The 20077-nt window shown below is 29.1% G+C and overlaps 1 protein-coding gene across 1 annotated transcript in view; it reads right to left on the bottom strand.

The window, feature by feature from the left end:
- Window positions 1-15974, bottom strand: part of LOC116775467 (allatostatin-A receptor) — a 35802-nt gene extending 19828 nt beyond the window's left edge. The window contains exon 1 of the mRNA XM_032668372.2: window positions 15634-15974. The gene's annotated coding sequence lies outside the window, so the exon portion shown is untranslated. The remainder of the gene's footprint in view (window positions 1-15633) is intronic.
- Between the last annotated feature and the right edge of the window lie 4103 nt (window positions 15975-20077).

The raw sequence follows: 20077 nt of genomic DNA on the forward strand, positions 1-20077 counted from the left end.
TAATGACCTGAGTTTAGGAACGCTTTTACGGTTAAAAAGGGTCGATTAAATTTTAATAATAATTGTTGACGGCTCGCGCCATTAACGGAATTAATAAATCATTTGAACTATGACATTAAGCTATCGTTATTTTCAGTAGTCTTCATAAAATGTTGGTCTATTTATAAAAACTATGCAGTCTTCTAAGCTCGGAATGTTTGTATGGTACTAGTGAAAGCTTAATATAGACATCTTCCTTCACGATCTAAAATAAGGGTTCTCATGCGTTTTATTTTATTGTTACACAATAAGATAAAAATGCATTGAATATTGAATTCTCTGTTGGTTTAAAAGACTATGAACATTAAATATATAATTCAACTCCCATATTATTAAAATTTATTAAATTCATATTATCTTCTCCGGTTCACTTACCATTGGTTTAAAATAATTCTTTATAAAATATTTGCCAATACAATTGAAATAATTGTAGGGCGTGGTGTAACACGATACAAATAGTAGAGATAAGTTACTAGTAAACTATGTATTGGGATACTATTCAATTTACCAATATTAAAGACAGACGAACCCTCATTGTCCTATCGAAAATCTATTTGCAGTTAAATGGAATAAAAACACAGAAGCTTTCAGGTTTCTATTTAATTTCATGAGGGTTTCGATAAATTATATCAACATTCTATCAGAGGAGGCTGAATAAAAAACTGTTTTGAAAACATTTATAAAAATATATGATAGAAATGACCAAATTTAAGAAGCTGTTCTTTACTTCTATTTATTTCAATGGATATTTGTTTCTAAGTGAGTTTTAGTTTGCAGATTCTGGCTAAAATAAATATTATAGACAAATATGATTCAAAATTGAGGCTGTAAATTACAGTCAATACAAAAGGGAAATATAACGTAAAAGAAATTTGTATAATACAAAATGCCTATTATGTTAGGTCGGCAGAAGCACACACTATATGGATACTCTACTCCTAGCAATTGTTTACAGAATCTGTTATGCAGAACGTTTAATGCAGCTCAGTTAAATTTGGATTTCAAACACTCGTTTCCATCATCGGTTTCTTATCTAAAAGCATCAAGATTAATTCGAGAATGACAAGATATCGGACTACCAGTACATAACTATAAAGAAACTTTTCTTAAAAACGATATCACGAAAATTTTTTAAAGAGCCGAAATATATTAAAATGATATTCTACGTCTTAGTTAAGATTTCACGAAATGAAAATAAAATACCCCTGCCGATACAAAACTTACTTACTTATAAATCTACTCTCATGTAATAACATTATTATCTTCTGTAAGGATGTAGACAAGGCACGGCATGTTTCCTGCTTAAAGCTCGGAGGCAGGAAAATTACAAAGGATACTTTTTAACCGGAAAATCATTATTTCGCAGAACCACCTGAGCGTGGTCGGTTAGAAATGAGATTTTATTTCAGTTTTATAGACTTTAGAATACTCAATCATTGTTATTTCACATTAGTTAAATGATGAGAAATATATCTTAAGATGTATTAAAAAAACTACATTTATTTATGAAAAAATGCCACTTACTGATCTTAATGCATTGTTGAAAAATTATTTTCGTGAAATATTTTTTTTTTTTCACTTAACATTCTATTTTTATATACATTAAATTTAAAGTAAATGAATCCTGTCTTAATCTATCAAATCGAAAAATATTCAATAATACATAAGTCCTTGGTAATTGCTGATGTTAGAAAGAAAAAACGAACAGTGAAAAGACGAGATACAGTAATAAAATCTGAACTAAATGAAAACAAACACATTTAATTACTATGACCTTGATAAATCTCAAAATGACGGCAACAACAGCCTCTGAAAATGTTGAAGCTATCTCATTAATAAAGCACGCCTCCTATTCACAGCAACTGGAGGTAAGAAAAATCAATATTTGACACTTTTCAAATGGGTTAAGAGCTTCAAAGTATGGAAGATTGCACGCCACTACTTACACGTGTTTGCGATGTGAAAAATAGACGCGATCAAGAAAAATATCGCCGTATATTTTGATATGTCACAGAATATTCTGTATCATTTTGAAATAGAATGAAACGTATCTGAGGGTTGCACAATACAAAATCCATTTGTAAAATGACAGATAGTTTATAATAAAATCAGTATAATGATAAACTAGACTTAAAAACATCCATTAAGAGATTTAACAATAGTTATACGATAAAATTTTACGATATATTAATTTACATTAAATAATTTTTAAACATTAATAAAAGTTGGAGAACAGTTTAAAAAAAATTATAATCTTTGTAATGATTCGCAAAGTTTTTCAAACTTTTCTCCGAGTATTAGATCTGGAACAATTTTTTCCTGTAGAGAATGTAGTAAAGTTAGTTTATTAATTTTTAATATCACAATAATTATACGGTTTCTTCGCGAAATGAAAACACTTTTATATCAACTGAACTATGAAACTTTTAAATGAATTTTATTTAATATTTGACTCTTAATCCACAATGGTCCAAATTCTTCACTGAGTTTTATATAAGATAATATCACATTAAAAAAAAGCTTCTAAACCATTAATTATGTAATTTGGGTTAATTAAATTGTTGGACTGGAGAAATCATCATCTTGCTCCATTAATTTTAGGCTCCCTTATTCATTCTTTACATATATTAACAGAGATTTCATTCAAACGAACCTCCCCGTTCATAGTCATCATCATCGTCGCAAGAGTCTTTGCAGACTCGTCGTGGTCATCACGTATCAGTGATCCGTATACATGATGACTTTCATGGGAAGATAGTTGCAGTGGTTTCCTCTTGCCTTCTGCACCAGCACTTTTTTGGGGCCTATTTAGATCCCAAGGCTGGCTGGCTGCCTGTTCCAGCCAATGGTGTCTAAATACTCTTATAAAGTACACATGACTCGGAAAAGATCACATTGGTACTTGCCAGGTTTCGAACCCGCGCCCATACTTCTGAGAGGCGGGCCTTTTAACCTCCAGATCACTACGACTATATGGCAGTAAGTTCGTTAATACCGCTAATTACAGTAATTACTACGGATATATTTTGTATTTTAATCTCACTTATCAAAATCATATCAGTGCTCGAAAAACGGTAAAGAACAAAGGTTATGTAAATGGTGTTTGTTGAAGAAGTCCGTTCATAGGACAAAATTGACTGCGATCTACTTCTAACAAAATAAGTAAATAGAATAATTATTATTTATATCTATAATTATGAACAATATTTTTATGGGATATCATCCCCATATGGGTTATATAAACGTCAAGAACTGCAGACTCATAAAGAAAGTTTAATGGAATTCAGTTTATGGCGTAAACTTTTAGGATGATGCGTCTTTTACTGCGTTTTGCTGCTAACGTTCTAATTTATAATACGTTATAGTATTCCTATTCTGCCTTCATATTAGCAGTCATTGAATTAATATGTTATAACAGATAAGTCGTCTTCATTATTTTTAACCTGACTGTCGCATAGCCAAAAATTGATTGTTCCAAATCTGTATTTAGGCGTGTATGTAACCGTTTAAGTCACTGTCTTTCATTTTTGCAGTGCGAGTGTATGCTAGATTAAATAAAAAAATATATACTTGGGTCGGTTTGCATCCATATAAAAAAAAAACTTAATCTTTCATCAACATATAGCTATCTAAAGGAATTGTACCTTAATTTAATAATATCAAGGTTCGTTAATTTATAATTCTTGTATTGCTTTAATGTGAGAAAAGGCCATGTGTTATATGAAACATTACAAAAAGAGGAGCAACTAGAGCGCAATGAAGTTGAACTGCTGTAGTTGCTATTTCGAATTTAATTACTTAAATTTTATTGACAACATTCAGTCATCTAGAGTTTTATTTACCACGAATTATTTTGGTGCATCTACTAATCTGCACCAATTCAAATTTATTTCTACAAACCTGTATTTCATTGTAATAATATCGTACGAGACTAAGAGTTCTATTAATTAAAATAACTTTTTTTATTATTAATTCCTAATCGCGTGTGTAGCGGGTTCACGAGGGTTAAATTTTGGTTTGCAACTGAGTCATGTCCTACCCAAAATTCTCGACCCCATGAAAATGCCCAAGATAATTACAAACCCTGTTTTGGACGCTTTAATAAATGTAATCAAATGTTTCCGAGTCAGTGAAAAACATAAGCGAAAGAAGAATATCCACACTGATTGCAGCTTATGAAATCGTATTTTTAAAAAATATGTTCACTTTCGATGTACGAGTGTACATAAATAAACTCAAAACTATTCAGTAGTATAAGTATTATCTCATTAATACACCACGATATAGTTCTTTTACATTCAGCAAATTTAACTCATAGCCAAAAATACAAATAATGTAAAAGCAAGTGTGTATTATTTTGATTCATAATTTCGGAGTAAGAATATGAAATAATTAAAAAAATAATCAAATGAAAGGTTAACCTTTTAGCTTTAAACATTAAAATACTATGATTTCTATAAAGGTATTTATATGTATTGATAATTAGCAATAAAAGGATTTAATAAATCATCTTGACAATATATGTAGCTGTTAAAGAAAAATAGCTACATGTTATATTTTTACGAAAAAAATCTACGAAAAAAGCTATACTGTGTGTTTTAAGTTACTTGCGAAAAAATCGCAATGTGATTTTCTTTAAAATGTCATCGGATGCTAAAAATATTTCGGACAGATTTGTAATTCGATTCATAAAGCACTCTCCGCTTTTTCTTGTTTTCTTTTAAATTCACCTACTCTTGAAAATTGCAGATTTCATTTAAATTTTGGGTGATGTAACACGATGAATGAGATAATTTTTTCAGTTGGTAAAATTCTAGGTTTACTAGCAGTATCATAAAACTCATTTTTAACTGCAATGACTTGTTTCGTTTACTAAAGAGTCCCATTAGTTGTACAGTCGCTTCCATGTGAAGTATCCCTCTCCGCACAATTGCTGAGTTGTTATTCGGTTACAGTGTTACAAAACATTTCACATTTAAAGTAACATAGCACAGTTTGTTACGGATTTTAGCGCACTTTCTCCTTACGCCCTTCCCAGCTTTATTTCAAAATAAGCGGAACACTGAAAAATTCTGTAAGGAGCAAAGTCAAAAGCTACGAGTACAACATATTGTTTACACAAATAATAATTCTACTATTACATTTTTCATGGCATTTATGAATGGAAATATTAACTGTGGTTTATACCCATCAGAACATACTATACGCTTTCATTTTTAGATCTTAGAGATATATATTTTGATAAAAACAGTATAAAAGATGTTAAATAATTTAAAAACTTATATTTAACATAATAAATGAAAAGAAATCGAGAATTTACATTAAATAGAGATTGCTGTCATTGGAACGTCCACGTTGCCATCAATTATCCATAATGTAGCAAAAGACATCAAGCAAAATTACTTGGTCTAATATTTATCGAGAGAACCAACACATGGACTGACAATAAAAAGTTTACTGACACTAAAATCCTGTCGCAATTTTTAATAGGTTAAATGAATAAAGATGTTCGTGGTTAGTTAAAGGATAATGAAATTAAATTTTCACGATACCAACCATCAATATAAAAAGATTATTATATATTTTAAGATATTTTATTATAATTTTATGAGATCTAAGACTTTCGCGAGTATTCATTTAAATGTAACTTATATTTTTCGGATTTTCGTATTTTATTATTTTAAAAACTACATACTCAAGACGTTCCGGTTACTTTGCAGCAACTGTGATCACGGGCAGACGAGATGTGAATGTCAGTCATTAATAAAATATGCGTAGTAATCCGAAAAATATTAGTTTGATTTATAATTTTATAATGAAACTTTACATTTTCATTATGTTAGAAGAGGCTTTTGAATTACACAAGTGCAAAAGGAAGATAATTCTCAGTCAAGCACCCTTTAAAATGTGACCTACAATGTAAAGTTTGCCTTTATTAAAATTTCGCGTCGTATTATTTAGAGCATACAATTGTAGAATTAAAAGTCTGCACGAGAGATAATTAGTTGCAGGAATAGTATTTGGTATAAAGGAACACACAGCTGAGATAATCCCGCTAGAAATCAGAACGTTCCCAGTAACATTTATAACTTAGTGTTATTCTCAGTGCCAGTAAATTATATTACTGCTTTTAATAATGTTTCAAGTGAACACCAGTTTTTTATTATCTTTTTACTATTACTACAGCAAAATTTAATAACACCTCGCGATTTATCAAATTAAATGTCAGTATTTATTTTTAAAATTTATACCTTCTTCTACTTTGACATTTTGCGATGGTCTTAGCTTTTACGGTAACAGAAATCCGATACTTTCCTTTGAATGATTTATTTATAAGGATTGTTTTTATGAAAAAAGAATTTCACTACGCAAATGGGTATTAATTTAGTACAATAACAAAACCGTGACGTAACCTTAGTTAATGGGACCAAAAAAAAATGTATTAAGAAAGCTTCAAAACATTTCCATAAATCATAAATTAGAATACTTAAACCGTAGCTGGTGAAATAGGTGATTTGATCATTAATTTTAATTTGACCATGTTGCTTACTGAGCAAGAAAACGATAAACTATATCTCCAAAATCGTCAACCTTATGACCAAATTTTTATATGACCTAAGACTTTCGCGGGTATTCCTTTTAATAGACATAATATGTTCGGATTACTAATAGTTTTTTTAATAATTTAATAACTACATACTGTCAAGGTTTCGGTTACCTCGCAGCAACCGTGACGACGGGCAGACGAGATGAAAATATTAATCCTAAAATATTAGTTTTATTTACTTCTGTTAAACTTGCATTTTAATTTATTGGGAAATTATGTAATCTTATATTATAATTTTTATATTAGTTTTATTTCATAGATTAAATTTTGCCTTAGTTGGTATGTTTGAGGATTAATTATAATGAAAAATAAGTTAATGTTTTGCAGAACAATCAAATACCTATATTTTATGGAATATTTTAGACATTCTTTAAACACATTATTATAAATATTGTGTTTAAGTAATAGTTTTATTAATTGATTAACCCATTTATTTATAAAGATTGAAATTATAATTAATTTTACCATGTTATATATACACATCAAAATTGTCTAGGGATATAACATGGAAGACTTCTAAACTTAAAAACTATTTACTGTATAAAAAAAGTTTGTATATAAAATATTTTCATCTCCACCACTTCTTTCCAAATTTAAAAAAAAGATCATTTTGAAACAAAAGAATGTCCATTATTCGAATTTGGCAATCGAAAAATTAGTTCATGTTACCATAAAACAGTGAAGTTCTGAAAAATTAAAAGCGATTACACATTATCTTCTTTTCTTCAATTTTCCTAATTTCAACGTGTGTTACATTTATTGTTACGTGACGTCAACAAGGGAAGAGCAGATTATAGCTGTAGGCATGTTGGAAGCGTGATTTCTGAAACTCTGCAATCCGGCCAAAATGTAATCTCCCGGTTATGGTCACGATATCGTACTATAGGCGATGTCGCTGAACGGCATTCAGGCAGATATGGCATCGCCACTCCTAGACAGAACCGTTTTTTTTTTAAATATCGCTAGGAGGCAATCCAATATTACAGCTATGCAAATGGTTCAAAGGCTACAATCTGACCACCAATTAATGGTTAGTGACCAAACTGTAAGAAGAAGATTACATGAAGGTGGTCTTCATTCTCGCAGACCACTTTGGGTTCCAGCTTTGCGGCGTGGCGACGCGGACGGAGACTATTGCGGGCTCAAAAACATTTCGCATGGAGTGACGAGCATTGGTCCATGGTGCTTTTTTCTGATGAGTCTCAGTTTGGATTTCATTCGGATTCACGAAGATTAATGGTTTGGCGAGTTCCTGGTAGTCAAAGCCATCTCTAGCATCCACAAGATGTCCATTCATATCAAGGCGGCACTATTATGGTATGGGCTGGTATTCTTATCGGAGCGCGAACTGATCTCATTTGGATAAGAGGGAACATGAATGCACTGAAATGCCGCAATGAGGTAGTGGAACCTGTGATTATCCCACACAGGGTACAAACGGGTCAGGAGTTCCAACTCATGCACGATAATGCCCATGCCCATACGGCTGAGCTGGTATCAACTGTGCTTGGGGAAAATGAAATCAGGGCTATGGACTGGCCTGCTCAGTCCCCCGACATGAATTCCATTGAACACGCATGGGACATGTTACAACGAAGACCTATGGTAAATTTTTCTCCAAATTTGATAACAGAAGAATAACTTTTCCTGCACTCGATAAGAACCTGGGACCTGATACCACAGCTCGATTTGGATAACTTAATTTTGAGCATGAATAACCAATGCCGAAATCTAATTAATGTAAGGGGAGGAAATACTGATTATTAACTTTAACTAAATGCCTTTTTATGTTATTTCATGACTTTAATTTTCATAATTTCCTCCATAAAATCCATTATGTACAAAGTAAAAATTACACCCAAAAATAAAATCACAAAAAATAAAATTAAAAATCTTTGATGCATCTCTTTTTATGTATTGCAAGTATAAACCATAATATAAACTTAAATTTCATATATAATTGTTTTAACACAAAATATGCCGAATTTCATGTAAAAAAAATAATATTTAAGTGTGTATTTAATATTAAATAAAGATACCTAAGTTCCTAAATATTTGCATGACAAAGTCTGCACTTATTTTGGTTGTAAGGATAACTTCCCAAATAGAATTAAAGCTATAAATAGAATAAAAGCCATGTAAAAACGAATAAAAAATACACTTATTGAAAATCTACATACGACTTATCAATTCGATATTTTTATGATCAATTATTTGCTACAATCTAAAATATATTGTCTGAAAGATAATCTTTATTTCCAAGATCATAAATATTACTAAAGTAAGACCACAGATTTAGTTTCCTTTAACAGTAATCGTGTGGTAAACTAATTAGAGATATTAAGATGTAATAAAGAAATAGCAAATATTTACAAACATTTAGATCTCATTCCCAAATGATTATTGAAGAAAACGAGACGAAACGTGTCGAGATTAAATTAAACAAGTTAGAAAGATGTATCCGATATAATTTATTAAATAAATTTATGAGTATTAAGTCGTCTGTATTCTTAGTGTGAGTTTTAATCGTATAAACAAGAGTTCTAATGTTGTTCATTAATAAATTAGACTGGTTGTAATGTAAACTAAGTTTTAAAATTAAAAACGTAAAAGCTGACCATGGAAAGTCAAAATCTATTATAAAGTTATGGTGGCAACGTCCAGGTTACCTGTGGTATTTTTATAAAAAAATAATATTATTGAAAAATAAAAAATCCCTCCATAAAAGTCAGATAATTAACGCTAAAGATAAACAAATAAAATAATGAAAGATAAGAGATATTGTTAAAATTTATGTCTTTGTGTTTAAGTTCCTCTATTAAACATTTTCATGTAAAAGTGTGGACGTCATAATACAATGTGATGCTAAGGAGATTAGTTGTTAATCCAAACAAGTTATTTTACTTCTTACTTTCAGGTATTGTCAAAAAAATATATTATATTTTGGTAATTAATTCAACGCTTTGAATGATTCGATTACTATACATTGCCAGGAAAATCAATGAAAAGATGAGATGAGATCTACAATTTCCTCATTAAACACTATAAAATCTAAATATTCTTTAAATATGTACTATTAACTGAAATACTAAAAATCATTTTATTGTTTTGAAATTCTTTGCTAGCCTCATTAAACATCGAAAGCGTTACATTTATGAAAAGGTTGTGTATGCACGAGCACAAAGATTATTTTTACATGCCGTCCCACATTTTTAATGGATCTACGAACTTTGTGACTATATCAGAACCTCGTTGTATCAATGCAATTTCCTTTTGTCAGTCTTCGATGATGTCAAAACCCATTAGTATGAAAAAAGCCATTATAACGGGTGCTTTTACGTGTCAATCCCACTTGTATTGACACAATCAATTTAGATATCGAATACTTTATCATAGACAGCTTATTATTAGCAATTTTATATGAGATTTATGTAATAGATTTTTGGTAAAATTTTTATAAATAAAAAAATATTCTATGTTTGTAAAAAATCTTTATACCAAAAAAATAGTTTTAAAGTTATACGTAATGTTCAAGAACATTATTTACGTAGTTTGAGATCTTGATATAAACGTATAACTTTCCAATTATAAGTACATCATCTATAAATAGATACGCATCAAAAGTCTGTACTTCATAGCTCAAATTAATTCCAATTTAACCTCCGTCTTGCATGACTTCCCTACCGAGTGTATAAATTCATTTCTCCCCATAAAAGTCCCGGCGTCTTCATCTATAATTATAACGACGTCGTTAATCGTACGTCTTTATGACCGGTGTGACATAAAAATTTGATACAATGTGTACATAATACGTATGTCACTTAAACTTGCCCTATTTAACAACCAGTGCCATAAATCATCGTCCAAATCTTTTAATAATAATATACTATGGGGTCTATGAAAAAAATGCTGTGGAAACATTTAACCTTGATGAATAACAAATTTCTAACTTATCCATAATCCATTTTCATGCATATGCTTTGTATCAACTCGTAAATAAAAAAAAATCTATCTTCAATGGTAATAAAATTTACACTAAGTCTATGACACACGTTCAAGTTCGTTTCCAACGACTAACTTGATTAATTATCTATATGATGTTATTTCAAAGACAATTAATGGACCAATATAATGTTGTAAACTCAAGTTAGTGAATTTAATTGAAACAAATAAAAATAGTTACAACAGTGAAATATTGTACACAGTACAATGAAAAAAAACTGTTTACAATATTTTAAAGTCAAACCGTTTGACGGCTTTGTTTTTAGAGCGAATATGAGAGAAACAAAGTGTATATGTATATTTTTTTTTTCATAAAAATAATCTTAAAACATCATCCCGTTTCAAAAATATATCAATATTAATCTGCAAGTCGATTTTGATTTGTTGTTGCTTCGTATTGAGTTCCGATTGCTCCATCTATCACAGCTGTCAGAAGTTCGTAAAGTTTTGACTTTAATTTACTAAATATATTGGTCGATGTATTTCTCGTGTTATTTTGCTTGTCACATAGTTATTTGATAACTCGTAAAAATAAAAAAATACTTTTTTATTTCTTATTTTATAAAGCTAATAAAACTTTTTTATTATGAATCAGATAATAAATGAAACAAAACTTTCTATTTGATAATGCTTATTCGTTTCATTGCAGCTCAAAGTGCCTCCGATAAAAATAAATTTTCTTATTTTCTCTTTTGTATAAGCCGTTCTGTCCAACCATTCTATTTGAATGAGCAGAGGATGTGTTATTTTTGGTGGTTTTTTAAAAGAATTGTATGTTTTTCGTTGAGCTTAACTATCAAAGACTTTTGTTCGCTATTTCTCTATTTCGCTATAAAGGGGACGTTTACTATTTAATATAGTCGATATCTGAACATTAAAATATTCTTCACCATTATTTCTGTGTTTTCTAGCAAAACAAAATGAATTAATTTCACTATTAAGTGAATCAATGATACACTTAGTTTAAAAGAATCAAACATTAATTCAAAGCGTGTATCCAAAACGGCGATTGAATTTTAAATGGGGTATGAAATGAGAAAATCAAGTATACACACGTGGCACTTTTAGAACATTCAAATAAATGATGAGGGTTCGAAGTTTAATATAACGGTGCTTGTTTCAAACATAAAAAATATATAAAGAAAAAATGATCAAAAATACAACAATCTTAGATCTTATACAATATGAATGACTTACAAAAGAACTGAAGAATTTATTTCTTTAGTGAATATTTTGAAAGCAGTAAAATATGATTGTACTCTATATATAAATATATGATTTTCGATTTTTTTTTCTTCACATCACAAATATATTTAAATTGACTAATATATCGCAAAAAAAAAAAAAAAAAATATAAAAGCGAATAATGAAATACAAAACTTTTTATGACAGATGTAAAAGCCAAAGGTGAAAGGGACTCATTTACATGGGACATCTAATATAAAAATTTTATGAATTCAGATTCATGTCCCTCTTTAAAAATATATATTCTTTAAATAATTTCAAATGTTCATATTATATAAACGCAGAGTGGAAATCTATAATTCAAAATATGTTATAATAAATAATCAAATAAAATAATTTTAACTTGATTGAGGTTGCCCTATGTTTTAGGAATTCGGAATATCCAATAACTAATATAAATAGACCCGCATAAGTTAAAGTAAATTAAACCATCGTACAGGTGCTCGGATTACAGGATCAAATTCAATTCTGAACATTACTTGTAGTTATATCTCCTGCCCTGTAATGAATAGCCAAATAAGAATAACTTCGAACAATAGTGGGAGGATCCTTTTTTTACAACGACTGTATCAGCAACTTATTTGCTGCATATTTCAATAAAATCAGACCCTTTAGACTCAAAAAAATGTTGGCCACGTCAGGTTATACTTTTTTTACAAAAAGCAACTTCCATAGAAAACAATTTTTATATATTGTAATAACAAAAAAAAATTGTTGATATTCAACTAAATCAAAAACGACATACTAACTCAAAATTATGCCATCGAGTTTCGGGTCTAAATTATACAATTTAAAGTTTTTCTTTTTAAAACTATTTGTATGAATTCTTTTCCAATTTGTAAAAAATATTAGTAGTAAGCAATCGAAAATATAAAAAAAAGTGTTTCATAATGTGTTAATAAAGAACCGTATGTGAAAAATTAGAAAATTTGTCAAATAAAAAAATAAGTTGTATAAAAAATATTTTGTCATACGAAAATATTGGTACATTGTAATAAAAAACTTGAACCATAACCGTATTTTCTTTCGAACATTTATTAATATTTCTAACCAGCGCTTTTATTTATATTAAGTCGATTTAAGAATAGAAAAATATATGCTAAAGTGATAGGTTCAATGAAATATGAAAAAAGCCATTAAAATGATCATTTTCACTTGGCCAGAACAGTTCATATAGAACAAAATAAGCTCCAGAACAACGTCCGTATATCTGATTCATAAAAGACTTGGCCAACCACATCTTGAGTTTCCTTTCGTATGGAAACAACCAAAACTGTAGAAAGCTATATTTGTTGTGATGGCTACTGTTTTTAAAGCTCCCTTTGTATCTCCTGTTTGGTTTACACTGCCCGGACTTGACAGCATTAAGTGGAGATTTATATCCGTACCCATCCATTTTGTTTTCCAGAGAACAACTCCTACTACTAAGGAAGAAAAGCAAAGGAAATTTTATTTAACCAATGACATATTACTTAAAATTTTCTAAACCAAGACCGCTATAGATATTTTTTAAATCACATGCTGGAACTTCCAAAAAATGATATAAGCTTAGTAAAGCGTAGCAGAAAATTGTTAGTGAAAAGTTATTTGTAGGTGTACACTATAAGAAATTATTAAAGTTATAAATCTTATATTTTTATACATTAAATATAAATAAATATTGCATCCAAATTAAAATCACTTTGTGAAAGTATGATTATACTCGTACATATATAGTAAGCTAATACCAAAGGGGACTCTTAAAGCACTCTCTAACAGATCGCTTTATAGAAGCAGTCAAAGGAGACAACTGAAAACCTCAATACGAATTTGTTTTCCCCTAATAATGATAATATGCTTAGTAATTTACTCACGATATTATAAGAAAAGTTTATGTAAATGTTGTATTTATAATATCTAATACAATTCAGTATTTCAATTATCATCAGGATTCCGAATCTGTGGATTGCACTTCAGATATAGATAGCAATGTAATTTAATTGAGAAGGTATGCATGAAATTAATATATTCTTCAATCATATAAATAATTACCCAACATTAGAGTTTAGAAGGTTATTGTCAGTAAGGATAAAGCCCAGCTATATATGTACATACATGTATAGATATATTGTGTTATTAAAATGAGGCAAAATTAATGTATTTACACAACTGACGTTCGTAAATAATAAACACACTATCATGAATCGTTGATAATTTATACCATATGGTAAATACTTTTGTTATTTAACAACGGATCCTTCATCATATATTCAGGTTAATTAAGATTATTTTATACAAATTAATAGTTATATTTAACATACAACAACAAAAGCCTATTAAAATAGCATAGTTAGGTATATAGAAAATTCTACTCATTTCTCGCTTTTGAAGTGATTAAAAAAATAATAGCGAATTTGATATCGAAAGTATTTATCACTTGAAAGGGTTCAAGTATTGTATGGTTATAGAACGTTCGGAATCTACTGAGAATTGATTGAAACATTAAGTTATATAACCTTCATAAGTAAACTAAAACAAATATTTAAAATATATTCACTAAGCCTGACAAATTATAAATGATCGTCAAAACAAAATCAAATACGACGTATTTTCGATAGTAGTAAAAAATAAACGAAAAATTGAACTCTCATTTGAATATTATTAATTTCACATCAACATATCAAGCTGTTTTACATAAAATTATTGGACAGTATCAAGTCGTAAGCCCTTCATCGAAATAAATCACATTTTAAAGTTATGTAAGAACATATATACATATGTACCTACACCCGTATGTTTTAACTTCTCGTAACAGTTCCAGAGTTCTCCCTAACTTGTGTTTTGTAATATTGTTACCAAGCCTAAGGTTTAGTGTAACTTAATTGTACTTAAATGATCTCGGAGAAACTAAGTTATATTTCTTATTAGAACCTTTTCTTCTCTGGTTTATATAAATACTAAGAAATTCTTCTATAAAATCTATTTCGAAGCAGATCTGTGAATTATTTTCCTCTAATTACTACACATCCGCAGCCTCTTTGTTAACCAGACTGGAAAAAATGATACTTACCGATGTGACAGTTTTGTAGAATTTTTTGTGCGGTTATTAATTAATATCGCAAAAAAATCTTGTCATTTTGATATTAACGGCTTTTTTGAATAAGTAGTAACTTAACAACCAAACTTGATTTAGCATTATTTCATTTCTTTTAAGTTATTTTTTTCAAAATTAACTTCTTAATTGCAGCTAATAATATATATATTATACATATTATAAAGATCTGTTTTTTTTTAACGACAAATTCACAATAGAAAAATTGTTTTTTTTCACTTCAAATTTTCTTTATCATTTGACCGTTTTTCGAGCGATTGAACGTTCTAAATCATATTCACGTTTGAAAAGAGCCATCTCAACACTCACGACTTATATTATAGAGATCGTAAGGACTGTACGCGAATATAACATACTTATCCCTCATTTCTAATAACTGAAACCAAGTATCTAACAAACTTAACATATAAAAATAAAAAATAATAATAAAATTGTGTTGTAAAATTATAAAAATTAGTAGAGATGTTATTATTGGTTTAATTCATTTAATGAACTTATTCACGGATGTTATTTAATGACCACAATATTTTTTTTATTTATAATAAACCTAAAATTGTTTTTTATTTATAGATTGTTTCATTTTCTTTTATTTTATTTAAAAGATTACAACATATGTAAAAATAATATAAGTAAAAGAAATAATACTCACATTCAATACTCGTTGATGTCAAATGCCATTAACGTGACATCCTCAAGACCCAGGACACTTCACATACAACGGCTGGAGTGTCACGTTTCCTGACAGACACAAATCAATTTCGACTAAAAGTCTCACAACTACCGTAATTATTAAAAATAATAGGATAAAATAATAAAAAAAATCCTTTTTATTATTAAATTAAAAAAATATTAAGTATTTAACAATGAGAGCAGAGTTTTAAAATAATTTTTCAAAGATCACTTGACTGAATTCGGTTTATAAAAAGTTCATAAATGTATTGGGAGTACACGCCAGTGAGATATCAGATCCAGCGGCGTCGCGTGCGTACCATTCGGGAGCTGAAGCTTCACTGAACCGCTGAACAGAGCGAGAAGTCTTATTTGGCGATAGCGCTGAATGATAAGAGCTTGGGAGCATCCAAAATGAAAACAGTCGACCGGACGTGGTTTAAATCATAGTATATAAATTAATTCTTTGTATACTACCGCGAAACTTTGTTTTATTATTAACGTTAAGATATCACATCGGATAAGTGATTTTTAATATTCGGAGAGGCGTTTTAATCTTAATCAGATATATTTCAACGTGTCTTCGAAAAAAATTTAATTGTTTTTAATTAATTCTGTTGATATATATAATATCTGTTACAGTTTTCCAATGTAAGGTGCAGTGTAGTACTGCAAAAAGCTGACTAAACTTTATCATAGTATTTAACTAAGCCAATGTATGTACAGACACTAAAATGTTTCCTGTAAGAATCTTTTCATAATATGTGCTATGTATATTTACATAACATATATGCATGGACGTATGTATATGTCAAACATATAAAATATTTTTGGCGATTTAATAGTGAATAAAGCGTTTATAAAATATTATGGTTTTGCGGTATATTACTACAAATATTAGCTGTTTTATTTAAATATGTACGACGTCGCTTTGGAACCGGCTGGTGAAGACAATATTGATACTGAAAATTAGTATTTTGGAACACGTATTCATTTAAATAGTTATTTATAAATTAATAAACATAGTATTGTAATTCATATGTTAATTTAATGGAATTATTTAAATGTTCGTATGTATTTTTTTTTATGTTTGTGAAAACTGTATAAAAAAAAAACTAATATGAAATGAGATTAATTTTGATCATTTGATAATTGTAAAACGAAGATTCTGTGTCATTTCAATCGCGGTTTTGATAAACATATACATCAGTAAATTACTAAAGTTTATTATAACTATTTATATATTAACAATGTTTTATAAAAAGCGTAAACAAGAAGAATATTTTTTTAATTATTTTTATATTTGTATTGAAATTTTACAGAACTCCAAAAACAAATATTCGTAACGGATTGAGTTTTGCATTTTGTTTTTATATTTACAATGACAATCAATACATAGTAAGCTAAGTGAAAGCAATCTACATCCAATATGGTTGATACATAGGGATATCGGATTTGGTGGTTTTTCACATCACAGCAATGATAACGACTAGGTTTTCTGTTAGGAAAATATTTTAAAAGTTTAGCTTATTCTTCTGTGTCATTATAGTTCATGGATAGTTATTTAATATAATTTTGCAGAAGTTTTTAAGCTGCTACTTGAGTATAAATGAATATGTGCTTTAAATATATTCTTAAATAACAGCTGACTTAAAGATAAATAAGGACCCTTTCGTCAAAGATCTTCTTCACACACGTGCGAAATCTCTTTCTTCAAAACCATATCAAAGAATTAGAATAGTTTGCCTGTCTATAGTCCCTCCCAAATAATATTTTATATATCTTTATGGAAAGATTGAAAAGGCTTTTACTGCGGTAAAACACTTATCCTCTTTTCTGCCCACCTTCATGTGGTTAATTTAAGAAAAGCGATGTATATCACGTATGATTACGTATAATTATACTGTCCCTTATTGATATTGACAGTTTTAACATTGGTAAATACTTATGATATTAAAAATAAAATACTTAGTCAAAGGTTTTCTCACACTAAAATTCTAATAAAACATCTCAACACAGGTGAATGTGATATAGTGCGTAACTAGTGCTGAATATGAATAAACGCGATTAGATTGACGACTGTGTCTGCCGGAAGCCCCAAGGAGCCTTGCCCTTTCATATACTTCACGAACAAATACTAGTCTTTGTTCATCTACATACTTTGCTTTCAAGACCCACCTTGTCGTTGATGCAAAAATATGTCCAATTTTTTTTTAATAGTTATAACTATCACATAATATAATTCAAGTATTATTAAACCTATTTTGTACTCCATCACATTGGAGACAACTATTGACCTATAAGAGCCAAGTTTAATCAAATGTATCTTTTATATACATAAGGTTAGAAGTCATACAAATTACTGATTATGTGTTTAGTATTTATATTATCGTAATATTTTAGAATATGTTCTGATCTACGTCCGCGGTAACTATGTTGATTACATAAATCGTTAACGATTGTCATCAAATATGAGCACACGCTAGCGACAGGGTGACGCCGTGTGGTTTGCTTACTAATTCACTCAATTCAATATGGAGTTGATTATTTTGATTTTGTTAGTTTATTCACGCTTGTTAATTTCACGATAAATATAGGTGCAATAATGCTGTTTCAATATGATTATCATAATATTACAGTAAAAGTAGATGTACACTATTTTTCCTGACATAAACCGATTTTTTTTTTATTCTATCTATCACATGTCACACGACATTACTGTCTCGGAGTGGGGTGAAGTTCGAGGCGCTCGGCTGAGCTGCCACGGCCATTACGGGACAACTGGACGATTGCCTCATCTGGTTTCTCGCTCATTTGCGCAAACAGTTTGCGGTATTTGTGTTTTAATTAGTGATTTGAGTAATAACCGACGTATCCCTTAATTCTCCCTATCCCTATCCTTGATCAGTTCAATTTAAAATGTAGTTGAGTAATTTTCTACAGTTGATTTACTATTATAGTTCTTGTTTGTAATCATTCTTTTAAGGTTAAAAATGTGATTGTAATAACTTAAACTCCTGAAATTTTCTATTAAATTAGTAAAATATAATAATGTTTTATTTACATGGTGGGGTCAAGAAAATAAACCAAATATCGTTTCCATCTTTTTTTAGTATTATATTTCTGAATGATTTAACTTTGAACCTTTTTATTCATTTTTTATCACATCTCCTAAAACAACTTTAATTGTATATAAAGTTGCGGTAGTGTTTGAATACAAAGTTCCAAAAATCTATGAAACTTAATCCATGAGACTACAAGCTGAGCTTAAGGAAAATCCTAATAAATAACTTTACATTTTGGTCTTAAAAGTTTACTCTAAATAAATCTTATTAAAATCCGTTCTCCAGACGATCTAAATGATGGTTCTGAATTATAGATAACATTTTATCTAAATGAGATTTTTTATTGAAAAAGCGAGAGAAAAATCACTTGTAAAAATAATACTGTAGGTGTTTAAAGAAATTACGAAGCGTATTTCGCAATTAATATAAAAGTTCGAACCGTGGGTACTTCTTTTATATTTTCGGTCATCACTTTAAGATGATTCATTATTTCAAAATAATAACATTATAATAATTGCTTTTGGATATCACCTTATTATACTTATAACGCTAATTTGTAATATAATGTGTATTAACCTTTTAGACTTTCCTCAAATGTGAAATATTTTAGGCTTGTAAAATTTACTAATTTGACACAAGGAAATTTATCTAAACAAGCTAGGGGTGAAACATCTAAAGAAACTAGATGTTGTGAAATTAATGAAGTAAGAAATCAAAAAAAATAAATTAAAATACCGGATACGGTTTCATTATAGGAAATTTTTTTGGTTGGTCTTATTTATATCGACTACTGATCACAACATTGGCCCACAGTTTATGACATTGAACGTGATTTATAAATGTATATATATTATTTTACTCACAATCTTTTCCAACACTCAATTTCTTTTTTATATGTAATACTGCCAACCCTATTTGCTTGTATTTGATGTCCCTAATATGCTGTTAAAAGGTTTTTGACGCAAACGTAATTAGACATCTTCCAAAACGTATCTTAATTTTCGGTTTAATTTTATTTTCCTTAAGTTGTTTTGTGTTTCATAATCCTTTACAGAATTAAAGAAGAAAGTGAGTATTCAAAGATCCATAACTCTTCATACTAATAACAGCTTTGCTAATATTAAACAGGAATGTTTGTTTTATGTAAAAAAAAATAATATTAAATCCTCTTTATATTAGCTATTGGTAGTTTATTTTTAAGAGAAAAACAAGCTTTCTCTACATATAACTATATCTTTATGAATAAAATGTTCGCTTCAAACATATATTGAAACCTACTTAGAGACTTGGACTTTACAAGGGAATAAAGAGTCTCTGGAGTGACGAGAAAATGATAACCCTCGCTGTAGTATAATGGCT

This window comes from Danaus plexippus, chromosome 8, assembly GCF_018135715.1.
Source record: "Danaus plexippus chromosome 8, MEX_DaPlex, whole genome shotgun sequence".
NCBI lineage: Eukaryota > Metazoa > Arthropoda > Insecta > Lepidoptera > Nymphalidae > Danaus > Danaus plexippus.